The sequence below is a fragment of the Ambystoma mexicanum genome, chromosome 13, assembly GCF_040938575.1.
Source record: "Ambystoma mexicanum isolate Mex_15411 chromosome 13, UKY_AmexF1_1, whole genome shotgun sequence".
NCBI lineage: Eukaryota > Metazoa > Chordata > Amphibia > Caudata > Ambystomatidae > Ambystoma > Ambystoma mexicanum.
Window position 1 is genome coordinate 605,064,466 of NC_090938.1, and position 22,515 is coordinate 605,086,980.

General features: G+C 44.8%; 1 protein-coding gene across 7 annotated transcripts in view; it reads left to right on the forward strand.

Moving 5' to 3' along the window:
* The window catches only part of LOC138521540 (signal transducer and activator of transcription 5B), a 1,967,228-nt gene that overhangs the window by 298,893 nt on the left and 1,645,820 nt on the right, over positions 1–22,515 (forward strand). The gene's annotated exons all lie outside the window — the stretch shown is intronic.

Here is a 22,515-nt window from a genome sequence, read left to right on the forward strand (position 1 = left end):
CTCAATCCAATATTATCAAAGGTTGTAGTTCATAACAAGAGGTTCAACCTTCATCAATGTTTTAGCCACCTTCAGTATCTTTTGACAATTAGATTGAAATCATACTTCATCATAAACATTAGCCAGCAATGATTTTATATTTTTCTATCATTTTGGCTCCTTGTTAAATCCTGTGATATGCATTGGCGTTTTTTGTGTTAATTTCTTTTCAATGCAAAATAGAAAACGTGATAGAGCCACAGTAAAGGATACACTATTTCCAGCTAGACCTTTTTCCCAAAAGCAAGTTCTGGCAATTTCAGATGGTTGTGGATAATACATTCCAAGTAGTTTTGTTCTTTTTTTTTCTCAAAACTAGGACAGTAGAGCACTAGATGTTTTAGTGTTTCTTGTTGCATGATATTTACACAAAACCGACATTTCTTATTGCCCACACAGCCAGAACCATGTTGCCAGCTATAAATGCGTTCCAATGTTTTAAACTGATTTAATTTAAAACGCATGTAAATAGCTCTTATTTTATTGCAGGGACATGGAGTTAAATATGGTGCACGCAGCTCCCTTTTTCTTATAATAGAAACATAATCCGCATATGATTTATATGTTTTATTGCTGTCAAGCGTATTCGCCCTGTCCAAATCATACAGATTGTGCTTAACTTTAGGTAAGCCCAACTGCAGTTCTTCAATTGAGGAGTTGATATCATTTAAGATTTTATCCATCTGATCTGTAAATGTCACCATGGAAGGTAAAGAGCGCTCCATGAAAATTAAATATAGGTCAGCATAGAGTGAGTTGCGTGGCGGTGACATGATTATAGCATACCTCATCAGCTTCCGCCATGTAGCCAGAGAGGGTATGCCAATTTCTTGGCCTATTATCGAATTGGGCACTGACATAGCCAAGCCTAAGGTCGTCTTCCAAATAATTCCCTGCACCCTGTTCAATATAGTATCAACATCTAACAAACAAATGTCCAGCCCATACAATACTATTGGTTCCACTTTAAGTGTATAGAACTGTATAAGCGGTAACACTGAGAATTTACAGTATTTCCTTAGAATTATCTTCATCATTGATGATAGAGATCTTACCTTGGTATTTATCCACATTTCCCATGATTTTAAGGTGTTTACCTCTGTTAGGTGATAGCCAAGGTAGTGAATTCTACCAGCCCGGTCTACTTTATCACCTGCAATATTCCAACTATAAGATTTCAATCGTTTTTTGTTGTGGAATATAATAATCTGGGACTTCAAAGAGTTCGCCACCAGGTTATGTTCCCTGGCATACTCAATAAAGGCATTTAGCTTATTTTGTAACCCATAGGTGGTTGTGTCAAACAGGACAATATCGTCCGCAAAGTATAGTGCATGTATTTTCAAACCGGCCAATTTTGCAGGGTACATCTTGGATCCGTCCCATATTCGCTCCATATCACAGAGATATAGATTGAATAAGGTTGCAGCAAGATTGCACCCTTGCTTCACTCCTGTCCCAGTGGCAATTGGAGAAGTGAGAGCCCCAGCTTTGGTGACTCTAACCTGAAAGGTGGTGTCAAGGTGCAGCAACGCAAGTAATTGCACAATTCTTGGAGGAAACCATTTGTCAGAGATATGTGCTATAATGATGGCATTTAGCGAGGTCCCCATATATTTACGAAAACCTGTTTGATATTTTGAGAGGATGTCCTGTTCCTGAATGTATTCTTGAATGTTTTAATAATAATATCGCAAACACCTTTGCTGAGGAATCCATTAAAGCTATAGGTCGGTAATTGGCTGGATTATTAGCGTCCCCTTTTTTAAAAATGGGAATAATTATAGCATTTAGCCATGATTTCGGTATCTTGTTAGTAGCTAAGATATACTCGAATTTTGTTTGTAGAATAGCAGCCCAAAACCTAGGGTCATCATTTAATATACATGCTGGAAGCCCATCTGGTCCGGCAGCTCTCTATGGTTTAAGTACCTGGATTGCTTGAATAATATCATCCAAGGAAAAGGACATCCTCTCATTACAACACAAGATACGGATACCTGATTGTTTTTTCCGAAAGACCTCTGGTATCTTAAATTTGTTACCAATGTAAGTTTCCCACACTTCGGCAGGGATTGAATTAGCTAAACTCTGAGATTGTAGGAAACATCTATCGTTTAATAACGACCATATGATACGAGTATCCCTTTTAATTGTTAAACCTATCATCCTTTGATTACCCTCCAGGTTATAACTGTAGCGAGTTGATTTCAACAGATTCATAAATTTCAAACAAATCTGAAGGTGCATTTGGGCATACTCAACTGCATAAAGGTTTAGTCGCGCCAAGGTTCTCAAAGCACGATTTCTTTCCCGTTTAATGTGAGCAATTTTTGAATTAAACCTGGATATCGTTACGTTATCTCGAGATACTGAATGGTTTAAAATTGTAAGAATGTGTTTCCTTATTATCTTAGAGTTCCACTCCTCCCTTTGCCTTGCATCTAGACCATTTGTGACATATTCATATACTCGGTGCACATCTCTATGTACCAGGTAGGTCAACTACCTGCATAACCTCGGATGCCATCTAACTGAGATATACATTTGATCAACTTCTATGAGTGTTAGAAGGGAATTGACATAAAGCGGTTCAATCCTATATCATAGGATCATCTGTATAGGAGCATGATCATCTGTATAGGAGCATGATCACTGAAAGGGGTCTCATGGATGAACACATTATCCATATTTTTCCAGATGGGTCACTGACACAAAGAAATAATCAATATAAGAGTCAACATTACCTCTTGTCCATGTACTGACATGCATGCCGTCTTTATATTCGACACGTTGGATGGTCCATTTATAAAAATAAGCATTCCATTTACAACCTCTAGCATAGGTCTTGGTTCTTATGCCATTTTTATCGGTAGGTTTTTTGGTCCATACAGACAGAGTTAAAATCACCCCCTATAATAAATAAATTATCAGGGTTATTTGACATCGTATCTTCCAAAATCATATCCAATTGGTCAAAGATCAGATCAAGCGTAGATTCTGCAGGATTAAAATAAACATTTATCAATATGTAAGAAAAAGACAAAGGGCTTTCAGGCTTGTATTCAACAATCAGAAGACCATTTGTAGCTCTAACTATGTGTGACTCGTGCCGATGGGCATTACTTATTAAAGTGACAAGCCCTCCCGCAGGACGGCCAGCTGGTCCCTGGACCGCAGGCACCCAATAACTTGAATACCCCTCTACCACTACGTTAGTCATACACATGGTCTCCTGCAGTAAGTATATTACAATACTTTTAGGACTGTCAATATCTGCAAGCCATCCTCTAAAATTTTTAATACCACAACAATTCCACGATATCGGAGAACAATCCTCTGGCTAGGGTTGTTTATTTTTTGATTGAATGTCTGATATAGTGGTCATCAATGGTGCCAGTTATGTGATATTGGATGCAGCCCCTACCAGGGCGGAAATCTGATTTATAAAGTCTGCAGTTTGCACCGGCATCACTTGGTTAGTCGGATCTGTTGTGGGGTTCACCTCAGGTTGGTGTAGCTGTTCATCTACAAACTGATCCGCCTCCTCAAGTGATCTAAATATTTCTAAAGTCAAACCCCGTAATTCAAAATCCTCCCTATGGTCCCAAAGCAGTTTTCGTATGATGACCGATTGTGGTGCACATATCATACGTAAGTTATTATGATTGGCCAGTCTTATCCAATTGATGTCATCTGAATGCAATGTTCTTAACTGTGGACTGAGTTTGAATACATTAAACAGGAAGGAACGATTCAGCCTCTGTTGCCCATTTATCTTCGGGTCACTACGCCAACCCAAGAAATATCTCTAGAGAAGAAACAGTCTTCTTTAACTAATTCAAGTCCCTTATTTGCGCATGCATGCCATCATTTCTAGGTGAGTGCTCATTATCTTTATTTCTGAGTGATGAGATATCTTGGTCAGCTATTGATTCTTTTCTAACTGAATCAGGTTTTAACTTGCTATCCGATGGCAGCAATGTCGGTATTTCTATAGGGTGTTGCAGTTTTGGCACTTTTGCTTCTTTTACCTTCTTCCCTGCGAGGCAGTGATCCATAGCATTATGAACAGCTACGTCCTCAGCTTGCATAGTTTGTGGAGGAGCTAAAGATTCATCCGTGGCCTTATTAAGCAATTTGGATGCCGCCCCCTTAATCTTATTTTCAGCCATAGGATAGAAAGCAGACAGGCGCCCCTGTTTTTGTATTCCGACTACTTCTGCATCTCCCGTACCAGAGCAAGATGTATCGGTCGCCTTCATAGTCCTATTTGTATTTTTTTGTTTAGCGGGCTGTTTTGGGAGGGGAAGATTAAGAACCACTTTGGATTCTTCATTTAATTGCGTCAGGTCAGTTACTAAATCACTACCTGAGACGTCACCATTTTTGAGATGTTGTTTAATCAATTCTTTTTTTGGGATATTTTTCCCTTTTCTTATGTTTTTTATCAGTGCAAATTGAATTGCACTCCTTCTTGTTTGTTTTTTTGTTGTTTTGTTTATTTTTTCAATGCCTTAGCATGTGCACGCTTCATTTTTCGTGAGTAAAAAATAGTGTCCATCTCATGTGATTCACCAATTTCCTTCTGCATATCTGACCCCTCTTCCCCAAACGTCCCCACTGGCTGTTTGTCTTCATCATTGGCGACCAAATCATCTTGGCTTTCCTGTTCCGTTTCTATGATTTTGACTAGGGGTGAGGGACTATTGGGGTGCAAGCCCGAACTTCCCAACATAGAATTTTCCCTTTTAAGTCAATGCATTACCCATATCACATTACGCCTTTGTCATATGGTGTACAGATCTAAGGCCTCGAAGAATATCATCCAATTTAAATGCATTTGACTGAATGACCTCAATGATGGGAGCAGTTTTAAAGGGAATAGAAGTAACTGGGCAAATTGCACCTTCGGTTATCGCAGATACATAAGATCTGCTCTCAGCTGATCCTTTCTCTAGTTCCATTGTTTGTGTACTTTTATTGGAGCCATCAGGTTTATCTGGAAATATCCTTTTTAACAAGTCTGCTTCTATCAGACTCCATTTCTCTGCTTGCCCAATAGTGAAGGCCATCATAAAGCCCTCTAACTTGTGTATTTTTTCTGACATTCCTATCATCATGTCTTTTATGGAGTTTAGATGTTCATGAGTCAATTTGTTTCCTTTATCCAATAAGTTCAACAGTGATGTCACTACTGGGAATTTCATAATTGCCTCATGTTCTAACACTTGCGGGAGGAGATTGTCATTTGACAATTCAACTGTTTTATTAGATGCGCTTTTGGCGTTCTGTTCACTTCAAAATCAGAATAATCAGTCACCTCCTTTTACCGGATTTATACCTAAGGGCCCTATCCCCGAGTTTGGGCTCGTAGGGGAGCTTGTTGATTGCCGTACTTGCCTTTTCTCAAGATCTGTACCATGAGACAACCCCAGCTCAGTGAATGTAGCCCCATGTGGTTTGTATAGGGAAATTCTCTCCACCTCCGACGGTAGGATGACCACTGGCAAAGAGGGCGCAAGTGAAATTCTACAGCGTTTCTCCCATTCGTTAATTAATGTCGAGGCTAGAATGGAGACATCATCATGCTATCAAACATTTCCATTTCTCTTGTGTGAACTTGCTGCCCAACCTCCCCCTCGGGCAGAGCATTAAATGCTAGTCGGATCAAAAGATTGATTTCTATCAGAAGGTAAGTGAAATGGTGTTATTTCTAGTTGTGCAACCGTAGTATGTAAAATCCTCACATCATTGGGTTCGATTGCCAAGGATTGTTGGCTGTACGGGACTGTCGGCTTGCTTTACGCATTCACCATAATCAGAAACATGCAAAGTAGATCCAACAAACTCTATACTGGTGTCATGCGATTGTAAGGGGGCAGTTATATTTAGCCCCATATGGTGGTTGGCCGCTATCAGGCTTTTGCCACTACTCAAACTACCCACCATTCTGTTTTTTCAAGAAGAGCCGTTCAACAGAATAGTCACGTGTCACACTGACTACTGGATTTACTTACAGTTCAGAAGAGTTACGTATGCGTTCTTTGATCAGACCAACAACCTGTGTCAACAGTTGAGCCAATACAAAAGGATGTACACACTCGACCCAACGCTGGCACAATAAACCTTAGATCATAATTTTGTGCCAATAAGGTCGCTAAAGACTAGAGAGCCTGGTAACCAAAACAGAGTCACAGGGAGTTGTACACCCGTACACTTCACAGCATCTCTAGTGACAGCTTAAATAACAATAAGTAAGTAAAGAGTTAACTTTACGTCAAGACACAAGCTCAACGTACTTCACTTTAACATGTTGTGCCTCCAATCCCATCGCCTCCTTGCCGAATTGCCAAACAGCCAGGGCACTTCCAACGCACTTCACGTCCGTGCGCACACGTGCGCAGGCCCTAGGCTGTTATAAAGGCTGCAGGGCGTAGGTGGGCAGGGTCGTGGGCGGGGTTGTGGAAAACACTTGAGGGAGTCTAGAAACAAAGGAAGGGGCTGTGTTAACACGGAAACACGAACTTGTAACATGCAAAGCACAAAGTCCAGTTCCAGCAGAAAAATTGAAAGTTACTTTTTTGTTTCCACGTTTCGCCAATATTGCAAGGAAACACCTTCTTGCGCATACAGCACGAGCCACGGCTGTCACAGGAAGAGTCAATGCACGAAGAGCAGCATGAGCAGCCAGCCAACCAGCCAGGGCACTTCCAACGCACTTCACTTAAATGATTGTTACTTTTAGTTATTTGTATAGGTTCCAACAATGTTGGTTTTAATGTAGATCGTATTTTGTTAGGTTTACTGTTAAGGTTGGTTATGTGTAATGTTTGAAACCCACAATGCATTTCTGCTTGTCTTCAGATGAAGAACAGACCAGGGGAACACAAACTGTGATCAAGAACAAGAGGAATACCAGCTTCTCATTAGTGGTGGTCAAATACATTTCCTAAGTGAGCTTGTCTGACCTGAGCATCAGCTTTCACATTAGAATTCAAAGAATGGCTGGCTAAAGTTTGCATAGACGTCCAGGTGGTTGCTTTGGAAATCTGATATTGGTGGATTTCTCACAAGGGCGGCAGAATAACAGGGGGCTCTCCTAACAATCAACGTTTTAAGAACCTCTCTGCAAGTCTGGAAGTATTTGGGAAATAAGATGACAATGAGATTGTCAGTCTCGTTTATTTGAAACACCCTTTGGGAGGAAGGATGCGTCTTTAACACATTTTATGCATGTGAGAAATTGTTTTGTGTGTGCCATTCAGCCGACTTCTGACCTCTAAGAAGGTTTGCTTGTTAAAGTAAGACACTATCATTGCATTGTCTGTGTGATTTAGCTGGACGCCAACAGAAGAAAGGTTTTCAGAGCCACATGAACTCTCTATCTAGGATTTGTGGTACATTTATCCTTTCTATCCGACTTTGTCTCTTGGTCAACAGATGATCTATCTGAGCTCCCCAACCTTGTATCGGTCACCACTGATAGCTGCCTTGCTGGCTTCTGAAAAATAAATAATTCCTTGCAGGAAATTCCTGTCTCTGAATCAACAATGAAGTGAAGTTTGAATCAATGTGAGGTAGCCCCAGTGTGGCCAGGTTCTATGATAATTCTTATTGAAGTGGTATTGCGCAGCAATGCATGAGGAACAATAGGACTGCATGAAGTCTTTGGGCAGGAAAATTCATCTGTTCTGAAAGCAGTCCGGTGAACAGACATTAAGAACTGGTACTTCTGCTTCATAGGAAATTCTCTCCTATGAAGGAGTTTTTTGTTTTCTTGTACAATGTTGTCCCTAAAAAAATTAATTCATTTTTTGCACTTGTTGACTTATTGATTTCTTGACAGGTCTAGAATGTCAGATGCAATCTGAAAATCCTGAGATGCTTTCCACTTCATGTTTACTTTATTTTGGTAGAAAATGCCAGAAGTTACTCAATCAGATACATACAAAATTAGCACATCCGTGCATAATAAATCATAGAGACATTTCAAAATTCATCAACCAAGTAATTCAACAAAGAACAAGACACTATGAATAAAAAGAGAATACTAAACCAGTGAGGACAAAGTGAAGTTGCAAGTTACTAGACAGCCATTAAAAAGTAATTTGCCACCTCAATTCTATACATACACACAGCACACCATATCTGACTCACCAAGAGTCCAACATCACTAGTCATTGGCTAGTGGAGAATGCACATTTTGCACTCTGTACAAGACTACCAATCCTTAAGTATTCAAAATGGGAAAGCATAAAAATAAGACTCGCCAAGCCATTATCTAGTACATTAAATGTATTTTCCTGGTGATTCTATTAGTTTTCCTTGCAATCAAGGAAGGGACTGTAAACCATACTTTCAAATTGATTGTGTCCTCCCATGTATTCCTTATCTTTGATAAATCCACTTCCAGCTTGCTGGCCTCAGACTTTTTTTTTCAGTAGAGGGTGCTGCGTGTCGGCGTCCCTCGAGTCGGTGTCCCTCGAAGGTCTCTGTATCGGTGCTGACGTCACCATAGGTATAAATTGTCTCGCGCAGCGTCCGTTGCTCAGTTCTGTTTTTTCATGCTTCGTAAGCCTCGGAGACTTAATGCTTAGTTCCTCAGAGAATCTTAGAAAAACTTTGAATTTCTGTGAAGAAAATCTTCAATCTACGATGGCATCTTCGTCAGCTTCATCGATGCCTCGACCCGGTTTAAAAAAATGCCGGGATTGTGGTAAAAAGATGTCTTTCCCCGATCCTCACAGGGTCTGCTTATGATGCCTCGCCCCAAAGCACCCGTGCTCAGAGTGTGAGAAATGTATGTCCATGACGGCGAAAGCCTTGAGGGAGCTTAGGGTGAAGCTGGAAAAAAGTAAGACCGTTAAATCTTCAACCCCTTCGAAATTGTCCTCGGGCGAGTTGAGACATTCGTCTCGTCGAAGGAGAAAACATTCCCGCTCAAGATCTCGTAGTGGTTCTCGCCAGTCATCTAAATCGAAACACAGAGGCGCCATAGATCACCCTCCTCTTCATCCTCCAAATCGCCAGAAAGGGTCACCGGCCCCACGTAACACAGCTCTCCGGCTAAGTGGGAAGAAATTTGCTTAAAAATGCTAAGGGTTTTAGAGAACGTGGCCTTGCCCCCGCTCAGAGATGCCTAGAGGTGATACACCAGGTAAAAAACAAGATAAAAATAAACTCTGTAAGTCGTCGACCTCGGCAAGACAAAATCCTCGAGTGCCACGAACCCTCGAGTAGAGACCAGGCCTCTTCGATGCATAAGACGTTGACTACACCTTCGAAACGCAAGACTGCGTCATCAGCTCCGATGAAAGAAAAGTCATCAAGGCCTCATGCCCCGTCCACGCCACCCGCACCCGAGGCATCGAAGATGGCGTTGATTCCCTAGACGATATCGAGTAAAGTACCAATTCCGTTGACAACATTGAGACCATCCTCCAGTATATCGATGCCCTTTCCCATTATATCGAGACCCATGACGTCTACATCGACAGCTACGACTCTTTCTCAAGGAGTGATGACAAGTATGGCTCCCTTTTCACTTGAAATGACTTTTACACCTCTCCCACACTCTGATTATTTCAGAGCTTTATCTTCTATTTATGAGGAAGGGGAAGACTCTGATTCTAAAAGGCCTTTTGGTTTACAATCCACAAGACAAGATATCAGAAAAAGTCAGACTGAGAGAGATACAAGAATCTTTATAGGAGGCCAGTGGCATAGACACCTCTACAGAGGAAGACTTCAGCAAGCCAGAACCTGGTGACCATCCAGAGGTGTCTTATAGATCACTTATGGGTAGAATAATGGAGTTCATGGGGTGGTCAATGCCTACACCCACTTTTCACCAGAATAACTAACAGACATCTTAAATAAGGGACCTCAGGAAGACCCTATAGTTCCTTTCCATGCAGCATTACAGAAAACAGTGACTGCAAACTGGGAAACTCCGGAAGTAATTCCTGCAATTGATAAAAAAAACTCTCAGCGAAATACAGAACGTTGGTTTCAGACCCTCTGTACTTATCTAAGCATCCGACCCCAGAGAGTTTAGTAGTGCAGGCTGCAACTTCATCAGGCACACAATCGGCATACCTCACAATACTCCAAGATAGGGAGGACAAGAAATTTGACGCCATGGCCAAAAAGTTCTTCTTGGCATGCAGCATGACTCTTGAATCAGCTAACGCCACTTGCACGCTGGCGAGATTCAGCCACACAATTTGGGAGTGCGCTTCAATGGCGGATGACCATCTCCCAGAAGGGCAGGAGCGAGACGCATTCTTGATCATCATCAAGGACGGGAAGGGTGCGATGTGCGAGTCCCTCCTAACAGGTCTCGACTCTGCTGACAGCATCAGCAGAGCCATGGCAGCCAGTACGACAATCCGCAGGTTTGCGTGGTTGCGGAAATCTGGTTTTGCTCCTGATGTGCAAGCCAGACTTCTAAATATGCCCTTTGATGGCACCTCTCTATTTGGCAAACATGCTAATGACAGTTTGGAGAAATTGCAAACCTCCAAAGCGGCGGCCAAGTCCCTTGGGGCTACAATTCGTCAAACTCCAAACGGCCCCACAGGTACGTCCTGGAGGGGAAAGCCCTTTTGTTTTTGGTCCTCATTCAGAAAAGGCAGAGGGCAGCCAGCTCAAAGGGGCCAGAGATAATTCACTCGTGGTGGATGGGGAAAAGGTACCAAGTCTGCATCGGCAGGTGCTGCCTTTCCCTCAGCATCTGCGTCAGCTACTCCAAAACCCTCTGAGGTCTCAACCACACAAAACACAATAGGAGGCAGGTTAACTCAACATCTGACAGAATGGCAGGCTATTACTTCATTTGCTTTTGCATTGGAGACAATTGCCCAAGGTTACTGCCCGCCTTTCCTACACACTCCTCAGAATCATCCACCGGGGAACAACTCTTTGACGTTTCCAGATCCGCTCCTTATGCAAGAGATTTTAGAACTACTAGAGAAAGGTGCTATAGAACCAGTACCTGTAGCGGAGAGGAACAAGGGTTGGTACTCCCCATACTGCCTAATGCCGAAAAAGGAGGGAAGAATGAGATACATCTTGGACTTTAAGGAGTTGATCAAATTCCTCAGGAAGGACAAGTTTCAGATGGTAACCCTTTCTCAGATCCTTCAGGCCCTCCAGTTGCAGGATTGATTGGTATCCCTCGACCTTCAGGATGCTTACTTTCATGTGCCTATGCATCTCAAGCACAGAGTACCTGAGGTTCGCCATTGGCAGTTTTCACTATAAATTTCAGCTTCTGCCATTTGGGCTGACCTCCGCCCCAAGGGTCTTCACCAAGCTAATGGCAGTTGTGGATGCTCTCTGGGGCTTGCCATGCAAAGTTGGTTTTGTACATGTGGTCAATGGTCTTCCACATTTGAGTTTGGCTTCTTTTATGTAATAGGAGGCAATGGATGCTTTTCAGAAGTGTGAGGTTTGGGATTTGATAGGTGTTTCCACGCCTACTTATGAACTGACTGTTGAAATGTGCCGTGGTTTTTGTTTAGACCTTGACAAGATTAAGCTCAGTTGAGCAACTTGGCAATGAGAGTTTCGAAGAGATTGGTTGACAGGTAATCTATGACAGGTAATCACCACAGCTGTGCTGCTTCGGAAAATGTTCAGCTCCTGCGTCAATGATGTCGATACGCTGTCCTCGAGGGCCTCCGTCAAGCCGATGTCACCGGATGTTATAAGTAGGACACACGACGCCCGTAGCCTCAGTTCTGTTTTTTCCGCGAACGTGTTTGCTTCGGAGATCTTGGCGCGACTCAGTTCTTCTGTTACTTCTATCGGTTCTTCGAACTTGGTGTTTGTGAAGATATCATGTCTTCGTCTTCTTCCACCCCGCGGTCGGGATTCAAGAAGTGTCGGGACTGCGCTTCCAAGATGTCACTTACGGACCCGCACGACGTCTGCCTCTGGTGCCTCGGCGAGGACCACGCCACCGATGACTGTGACGATTGCCAGTCGTTAACGTCCAAGGCCTTGCGGGAGCGGAAGAAGCAGCTTACTGTAGGTAGAGTTTCCAAACCCCAAAAGTCGAAATCCGCTGGGCTTTCGACCGACGATTCGAGGGGCGGCTCCATGTCGTTTGCGTAAGTCCAGGGGGTCTCGGTCCCGGAGTGTTTCCTGCCATTTCTCTGCCTCCTTGAGGCACTCGCAGAAGCGCCGTTGCCTTCCCCGTCCTCGCCCGAGGACTCCGCCAGACGGCGGGTTGCTTGCCCCAACAAGCATTCCTCTCCTGCGGAATGGGATGCATTTCGTATGGATATGATGGTGATTTTCCAATCGCAGGGCTCCGTTCCGTCCGTGCCTTCGAAAGAAGCTGGCAGGGAATGTGCTAGGGCCACCGCTCGCACGCCTTCGGGCTCGGGCGGTCGGCGCGATCATCAGGAGCCTTAGAGGTCCCGATCGGACAAGGTAGATCGCTCTAGCCATGCCCGCTCCAGGTCCCGGACCCTCGACGCCCTTGACACCGGCAGAACCTTTGAGGTCTTCTAAGAAGATGTTGATGCCATCGGCGCCATGTCCGTTGAGGGACTCTCTCGAGGCTCCGCCTCCGAGGAAGTCGCGGAGGCCGTCAAAAGACACGCTTGGGGCACCACCCTCGATTCCGGCGAAGCCCTCGACGCCTTTTGTGGAGGCTTTACCAGAGGTACCCTGTGCATCGGTGGAAACTCTGATGAATGCCCTGAAGAAGTCAGCAAGGCCTGTATTTCAACATTTTTCTGTGCCCTCATCTAGGGATTTATTCCAGCCTCTGGATTATATCTCTGAGGTGGATGAAGGGTCTGATGAAGGTTTGGTACCCGATGAGGTTCCTGACGACCTGTTATCTGGTCATAGCCAGTTGGAAGACCTGCATCAGTCTTTGAAATGCGCCAGTGGTCTTGATACCTCCCCGGAGGTCGAGTTTGGCAGGCCTGAGCCTAGTACGCATGCTGAATCTTCATACAGGCGCCACATGTCGAGGGTGACGGAGTACTTGGGGTGATCTGCGCCACCAGTGGCTTTTCTGCAGGATGACCTGACAGATATCCTTGACCAAGGTCCACCCACTGACCCGCTGCTGCCATTTCATATGGCTTTACAGAGAAGGGTGACGGCGGCTTGGACTGCTCCGCAGAGTCTCCTGGCAGTGAGCAAGTCTTTGCCGAAAAAATACTGTCCAGCCAGTAGTGACCCCTGCTACTTGACGGCGCACCCCACTCCGGAGAGTTTGGTGGTGCAGGCGGCTACGGCCCCAGCAAAGCAGGCATCATACCCTACCATCCCCCATGATAGGGACGAGAAACGTTTTTGATGGCTGGGCGAAGAAAGTGTTTTCTTCAGAGGGTATGGCTTTATAGGCAGCCAACTCCGTGTGTGCCTTAGCACGTTTCACGCACAATCTGTGGAATTGTGTGTCTTTGGCGGCTGAACATGTTCCTGAAGGGGAGGAACGGGATGGTTTTCTTGCCCTCGTTCAGGATGGCAAGGATGCCATGTGTGAATCCGTTCAGTCGGACCTGGACATGGCAGACTGTGTCAGCCGGTCCATGGCGGCGAGCACCGTGATGCGCAGATTTGCCTGGTTGCGGAAGTCTGGGTTTGCTCCTGATGTGCAAGCCCGGCTCCTCAACATGCTCTTTGATGGTGAACATTTTTTTGGCAGCAAGGCTGACGAGAGCCTTGAGAGGTTGCAGACCTCAAAAGCTGCAGCAAAGTCATTGAGCGCTGCAGTTCACCAACCTCCGCCTTTTCGTCCTAGGGGACAGCAATGGAGGGGAGGTTCCTTCGATATTACTCATCCTTTGGTAGATCGAGAGGAGCTGCAAGTCAAAGGGGCCACAGTAGGAGTGCCAGAGGTGGAAAACAGGGTACTCGAGGTGCCAAGGCTGCTCGGGTAGTTGCCTCTTTGCCCTCAGGCACTGCCGCAGCGGCTTCAGCTCAGTCATGAGGCCATGTCCCATGGTTCGCCGGTTGGGGGAAGGCTGGTGCAGCATCTTGTAGAATGGTGTGCCATTACTTCAGATGTGTGGGTTCTGGAGATCATAGCCCACGGCTACTGTCTTCCTTTCTGGCATAGGCCTCACAACAATCCAGCAGGGAATCTCTCTTTGAAGAGTCCGGATCCGCTCCTTGCGCAGGAAATACAATCCCTGCTGGAGAAAGGCGCCATAGAACTGGTGCCTGAAGCGGAGAGGAGCAAGGGATGGTATTCCCCTTATTTTTTGATTTCAAAGAAAGACGGGGGATTGAGACCAATCATGGACTTGCGCGGTTTGAACAAGCTCCTCAGGAAGGACAAGTTCAAGATGGTTACTCTTTCCCAAGTCCTCCAGGCCCTTCAACTTCAGGACTGGTTGGTGTCTCTCGACCTCAAGGACGTTTACTTTCATGTGCCGATCCATCCCAAGCACAAGAAGTACCTGAGGTTTGCAGTTGGCGACTCACACTTTCAGTTTCGTGTCCTGCCGTCCGGATTGACCTCCGCCCGAGGGTCTTCACCAAGCTCATGGTGGTGGTGGCAGCGTATCTCAGGGAAGGGGGAATTCCCCTACCTGGACGATTGGTTGATCAGGGCGCGCTCTCCTGAGCAAGTCCTGGATCATCTGTCCGTCCCCTGCCACTCCCTTCACAAGCTGGGCTTCTCCCTCAACTTGAAATCCCACTTGACGCCAACTCAGCAGCTCCAGTACATCAGAGCAGTGCTCAACACGTCCTTGGGGCAGTGTTTTCCTCCCCAGGTGAGGGCTCCTCACATTCAGCAGATGGTGCACAAGTTTCAACATGCCCAGAGTCTCCCGGCGTTCGAGTTCTTGAGGTTGCTCAGCCTCATGGCGTCCTGCATTCCTTTGGTGCCAGAGACCAGGTTGCGGATGAGATCTCTGCAATGGGCTCTCAAGATGCAGTGGTCACAGTGCTCCGGCAGGATGTCGGACCCCGTTCAGGTGCCACCCTCGGTCGCCCAGGACCTTCTGTGGTGGGCCCCCGAAGGCAATCTGATGAGGGGGGCTCCATTTTGGCGACCCTTGCCGGAGGCGGCGATCGTGACGGACGCATCCCTCACTGGATGGGGAGCTCATGCCAACGAGTTGACAGTCAGTGGTCGTTGGTCTCCCTCGGAGTCCAGACTCCACATAAATCTGTTGGAGCTGAGGGCCGTCAGGCTAGCCCTGAAGGCTTTTCTGCCGATTGTGCGAATGAAGAATGCCCTGATTCTGACGGACAACACAGTGGCCATGCACTACCTCAACTATAAGGGGGGGCAGGGTCACTTCCTCTGTGCAGGGAGCCGATGCAGCTCTGGTTCTGGGCCATCCAGCAGGAAATTTCGATCTCGGCAGTTCATCTGGCCAGAGACGAAAACGAGACGGCGGACGCTCTGAGCAGGCAGAGCGCGATCTCTCACGAGTGGGAGCTGGCTCAGGAGATTCTCCTGGAGATCTTCGCCATTTGGGGGGACCCCACAAGTGGACCTCTTCGCCTCCAGTGTCAACCGGAAGTGCGAAAGGTTCTGCTTGTGGGAATTTCCTCCAAGAGGAGCCTTAGGGGACGCATTTGTGCGGAGTGGTCCTTCCCACTGCTGTACGCATTACCTCCAGTCCCCGTCATCCCGCAAGTGCTGCGGAGGCTGCGGAGGTTCGGTTCCCGGATGATCCTCATTGCTCCGGCGTGGGCCCGTAGGACGTGGTACCCGGACCTTCTCGACTTGTCCATCTGCCCTCCATGTCGTCTTCCCTACAGAGACAATCTGCTCTCACGGGAGGGGGGTCAGGTTCTCCATCCAGAGGTGATATCCCTCAACCTTCACGCTTGGCTTCTGAAAGGTTGAGGTATAAGGATTGGGACCTCCCTGAAGACGTGATGGAGGTGTTGCTTTCAGCCAGACGGCCGGCAACAAAGTCCCTGTACCATTGCCGTTGGAGAAAGTTCTGCGACTGGTGCACGGTTAAGAATGTGGATCCTTTTTCATGTGACATTCCTGTGGTTCTGTCCTTTTTGCTTTCGTTAACCCACAAGGGCCTGCAAGTGGGTACCATTAAAGGTTACCTGGCGGCGCTGTCCATATTTAAGCGCTCGTCTGAGGCGTGTTCTTATTTCAAAATTCTTTTAATTTCTCAGTTTCTGAAAGGACTCACTAATGTGTTCCCACCGTCCCCTTTCCAGGTGCCCGGTTTGGATTTGAACCTTGTGCTAAAGTTCCTAATGGGTGCTCCATTTGAGCCTTTACATTCTTGTTCTTTGAGACTGTTAACCCTTAAAACTGTATTTTTAGTTGCGGTCACTTCCGCAGTTAAGCCACCCTTCACTGTGTTTCATAAGGACAGTGTTATCCTTAGTCTGTCCTTCGTTTCTTCCGAAAGTTGTATCGGAATTTCATTTAAACCAGAAGGTCATTATTTCGGCATTTTATCCAACTCTGCATCCTGTTAAGGACGAGGAGAGGCTCCATAGGTTAGATCCTAAGAGAGCTTTAAATTTCTACATTTCATGCATGTCCCAGGTCAGAGTGGACGATCAGCTCTTTATTGGTTACACTGGAAGGCGTTTGGGACAAGCTGTTTCTAAGCAGACTTTGTCTAGATGGATTATCCTGGCAATTTCTGAATGTTACTGCTTGGCGGGTAAGGACCCTCCGGTAGGTTTACGGGCCCATTCTACTAGGGGTATGGCTGCCTCTACTGCCCTGCAGAGGGGTGTTCCTATTCGTGAAGCAGCCACTTGGGCTTCAGTCCATACGTTTGTAAGATACTTCTCCCTAGATTCTATCTATGGGCAGGATCTGGCCTTTGGCAAGGCAGTCCTTTACTCTGCAATTTGATTGGGCATTCTAAATTTCTATATTCTAAATTGTTTTTCCCTCCTCCATACGTTGGTACTGCTTTGGGAGTCTGTCATATATATGGAATACGTTGGAGGACCCAATCCCTTTGAAGAACAAGTTACTCTCTTACCTGGTAACGTTCTTTCGATGGGATGGTCCGACGACGTATTCCATATCGCTCCCTCCCTACCTGCCCCGCTACAGAATTTCTTATGCGATTGCAGCTTACGTTTCCGCAAGGCTTTCTGTGGTCATACTGGCAGTAGATTGGTGCCACACGTTCTGGGGAAAAAAACTACAACTGAGGCTAAGGGCGTCGTGCGTTCTACTTAAAACATCCGGTGACGTCGGCTCCACGGAGGCCCTCAGACAGCATATCAACGCAAGACACAGACGCTGAAAGATTTTCCGAAGCAGCACAGCTGTGGTGATTACTGTCGTAGATATGGAATAAGTCATCGGACCATCCCATTGAAAGAAAGTTACCAGGTAAGAGAGTGACTTGTTCATTGCTTCCCCCGATTAGCTAAAATATATTTTCGCTTGGATGTTTTAATATTTACATCAATTAAACCCGAACTAAAGCAAGTGGAGTTAAAATCCCCTCCAATCAATATCACGTAATTTGGGTTTTGCTTTGTTGCAACCTCGAGAATGGCATCTAGTACATCTAAAACATTTTCTAGAGTGGAGGCTGCTGGATTAATATACACATACCAATAGGTATACATATAGGGGATATCCAAATAGACTAAATAAAACGGCCAAAATACTGTCAGCAGTATGTATGATTTTAGATTTGTGATTGATTGCGTTACTGATCAATATCGCCACACCACCAGGAGGACGGCCAGTCAGTCCTTGTCGTGCACGTGCACTGAAGGTTCCATATCCATCCACCACAAACTAATTCAAAATCATGGTTTCTTGTTATGTTATGTTATGTTAAAGGTACTTGTATAGCGCACCGTCACCAACGGAATTGGTCCCCAGGCGCTCTGGTGGATCTGGAAACATGAAGGTGGGATGGGTTAGTAAGGTTAAGAGGGAGTAGGATAGATGGAGGAGTGATGTACTGTTGGCAGCTTCAACTCAGTAGACACCAGGTGTTGAGCTTGGTGCGAATATTGGATCGGTGTCAGTCCGCGTGTGCTGTTGGTGCGGCTTATGTGTTGTTGTGGTGTGGTGAAGTGCGTGCAGCTTGTTGTGCGAGAGATGGTTGTGAGTTTTTTGTGAGATAACTATGCAGGGAGTTTGAGCTTAAATCGGTTAGTGGGTTAGATTACATTTAACATGCTAACATTCACAGTTCTAAGTGTAGTACTTGCTGATCTACATAGTTCCGTCTGAGTGTGGCACTCGCTAGTCTTCACAATTATCTAGATACGGCGCAGGCTAGTGTTCTCAATTCTGGTGTGGGGCATCCTAACATCCAAATTCCATCTAGGTGTAGCATATGCTAACATTCACAATCCTATGTAGATACGGCGCAGACTAATGTTCTCAATTCTAGGTGTGGCACATGCTAACATCCAAGTTCCATCTAGGTGTGGCACATGCTAACATTTACAATCCTATCTAGATACGGCGCAGGCTAATGTTCTCAATTCTGGTGTGGGGCATGCAACATGCTTGTATGAATAAAACTACGCGGGACCTCAGACTCTCTGAACATTTGAGCCAATCGCCCCAGATTTTTCATCCCACAGCAATTCCATGAGATGAACATAAATTCAGATTGACTAGGATTGCTTTTGTTTTGCCGCCATAGCCATTATGGAAGTCATCAGCGGCACCAACCAAGTTAAGTTTGAAGCCACTCCTACCAGTGCTGAAATGTGGGTAATGAAGTCTGCCACCTGTTCCGAGCTGGACGAGGTATTCTCGTCTCCAGATAGAGCTTGTTCAATGGCAAGTGGTGCGTCGAAAAAGGCATCCGCCTCTTCTATAGACCGGAATAGATGTAGGCCTAAACCACGTAATTAAAAATCTTTCCTGTGTTCCCACAACAGCTGAGCTATGATTTGTAGATTGAGGAACACAAATCATACGCAGGTTGTCGTTTGCCAGTCTGACCCATTCTATATCATCAGAATGTAATGTCCTCAATTGGGGGCTACCTTTAAAGACATATAACAGAAATTATCTATTCAGTCTTTGCTGGCCACTCGTTTTAGGGTCACTTTGCCATCCCAAAATGTACCGTCAGTCCCTTGTAAAGGAGATTTCGCCCATTTCTATCTCGTTTTTTTGTGAATTTTGTGGTTGGGTGGTAAAGTCCCTATCTTCATAAATAGAGTTTTTGGGAATATTGTCCTGTGTTTTATCAATTTCATTCCCTATTGGTACAGCCAGTTTTTTTTTTTTACCATCCCCTACATTCGACACTAACACCATTGCGCTGCTGAGCGACTTGTTTATTCTCCAAGTCCTACACTTTCGTCTCTGGCCCCAGCGTTAAGAGGACTTCGAGATTTTCCTACGTTATGGGTGGTTGTTTTGTCATCATTTGTACTTTCATTTCTGCTTGTTTTATTTTTGACTGTCGGATAGTAGGGATAGTAGGTTGATAATCGACCTTGTTTCTGAAAGTTTGATACATAGAGAGCCACGTTACTTTGACCAACCCCCTGATTTTCATGAACCTTCCCTCTATATGATTTTAGTTTTTGTTCTAGAGGCAGCGCCAAATTGAGCAATGCTTTAGATTCCTCATTGAGTCGAGTTAAATCTATCACTAGCTCATTGGCTGAATCGTTTTGTTGACACTCATCTCTGTCCCTTGGCCACTATTTGCAATACTTTGGTTTCCCTTATTTTTTGTTTTTTTTAATTTTTAAATCTCTTGTATATTTGGGTTGCTTTTTTTATTCTTTTTTGGTTGACTTTTTTTTTTAAGCACCTTCGTCTGTGTGCGTTTCATTTTACGAGAATAAAAACTGTGGCAGAAACTTCATGATAGTTTCCCTCTATCTCAGCATTGGTTACAGTATTACGCAGTCCCACAACTGGTCCTATTGGCAAACTACCACTCTCCTGCTTAACAGAAATGATGTCAGCATTCTCAATCAATTTTATGAGGGGTGAGGGGCTATTTGGATGGTCTTCCACCTCTCCAGGCACTATAGTGTCGGAATCGGCCACATAAGTAGCACATTCATTGCCATTATTAGTAGAGCGGTGTTGTGACATTAAATGCTGAAACACATAATCTAATGAATGGCCCTTAATAATGCAGGAGAGGATAAGTCCGCCGATACAGTCTCTATTTTTGCCCCTTCTGTCAGTGCTTTTGCATATGACATTTCCTCAGTACGAGTGCTTGAGCCGTGCTTCCCTGTTCTACCGTTTGTGTCATTTTTAGAATACCGGAGTCTAATGAATTCATTCCCTCAGACTAACAAGTCACATAAGCCAACATGAAACCTTCTATTTTACATATTTTCCCCAACAAATCTGACATATTATCCTTTATGTAATTCAGATGAGCTTGAGTGTGAGGTCGGGTCTTTTGTTCAATAGATATAGGATAGATGTTGTAACCGGAAATTACACATTTTCTTCACCTCCATCTATTGGATTGGTACCAATGTTTTCATCGGAGCCTGAGTTGTTATTCATACCATCTTTACTAGTAAATTACTTGTCCTCATCCTCAAAAATCACCTTATGTAAATCCAAAGCTGACCCTATCCCGGATAGCTCCCACACTGTCTGATTCGTGAGAGAGCTGGTTGAATGCCTCGGGAGTGAAAGAACTGGTACATTGTCATGTTCTGAAGTAGAAACACCATACGTCCCATCATTAAGATTATGCAGACATATGCTTTCAATTTCAGAGGGGAGAAGTACAGCTGGTGAGCTTGGTCCCAGGGAAATGCGAAAACGCTTTTCCCACTCATTGGCTAGTGCGGGGGCCATAATGGACATATCTGATATTTCATTTTTAAGTTCCTTTTGGGTGGAGGGGAACTTTTTTTTTGTATATTTCCTTCCCTTTATAGGGTGTCGTATATGGTGACTCATCGTGAATATATCCTACCCCCACATTAGCATCCAAATGGGTACCCAAGCTAGTGCCCACACTATCATTAGGTTCAACTGACAAAGATTGAAGGCTATACAGGACAGTATTACCATCCATTTCTCGTTCCCTTACTAGAGATGCATAAAGCATGGGGATAGTTTCCTCCGTGCTTGAATCATGTGATTTGGATAAGCACTGATCCATACATCCGATTTAGCTTTGGAGATACTTTGCCCACTACGTAAACTCCCAACCATACTCAAAACTAATATAAAACAAATTTCAAAATCCTTGCGCTTTGGACTATCAGTATCAAATGAGCAAATACAGCAGAGTGTAGGCAGACTACTATTAGGTATTAGGTATTCACATTAAAAATCCCTGCGCTTTGGGCTAACGGTATCAAATGAGCGAATACAGCAGAATGTAGGCAGGCTACTATTAGGTATTTAATTTATTACTTACTTTCAGTGAGTTGAGTCACAGGTCACTCCACCAACCAGTTGCCTCACCGTCGAACAGTCCAACAGGCAACACTTGCGGACACTTCAGGTGCGCATGACCCGGGGAGTTGTTGAATTTGCAGCCAATCAGGAGCAGGGCAGGGGGAGGAGCAGTCAACAGTGCGGAGGAGTGGCTATGGAGAGGGCGAGGAAAAAAAATAAGGGGGGTGTTTAGTTCATGGAGTGACGTTTAGAGAAGCAGTAAATACAAATGTATAGCAAGTACAAGCGAGTACAATGAGTACAAGTGAGTAACGCTCGCTATAGAACTTAGGTTATTTACTTTCTCTGGGTCAGTAGGTACGGCAGCCAAGCGTGTTTAGAGGCACACAGTCTTTCCTCTTGCCTACTAGTTCCAAATTGCAGAGTCCAAAGTAACAAAAAGCAGATGGTTTTTGGCGTTACGACCAGGCGCCAGCAACGTTTTCACAGTCCAACAGTCAACACTTGCGGACACTTGTTATTTTAGGTGTTCCAAAACCCTACACATAGGCAGAGATGTTCATGATTTTGAATACTATTGAAGATTCCATGATGGATCAATGTACTTTCTAATCATTGGCACTCAACATTTGGCTCTTGTATTACATGTAAAATCACAACAGGGAATCATCTATTGTTTCACTGTAAATCTCTTGATCTGTAATGCCTTTTATAATAGTCAGAAGACATTTCTAATATGTCATTTTAGAAAATGTCAATGTTTTGTGTGTCCCCAGTTGTACTTGGGTACAATTGTAACCTTTCAAGGTATCCAAAATTCGAATGCCATCAGCCATGCCCTCGAATGAGAACATTGAAGGCTGACCAACCTTCAGACAAACTGTGCTCTGCTCTGTGCAATGTGCAACAAGGCAGAGATCAGTGAGTGATGTCTTACAAAGTTATTTGTCCAGGCCACTGCAAATTAAGGGGAATGGGGGACAGAGGCAATCTTGCCAGGAGTCTCTCCGAACTAAAAATGAATGATCAGTCGCTTTCATCGCGGTTTTCAGGTCTACATGCAGTAAACTTCATTTGATGCAGTATTTCCTTCCAAAACCAACCGATTCTACTCTGAATTCAATGCACTTTATCTTTGTAGATGTGCAAGAACAGGTTTCATATTGAGA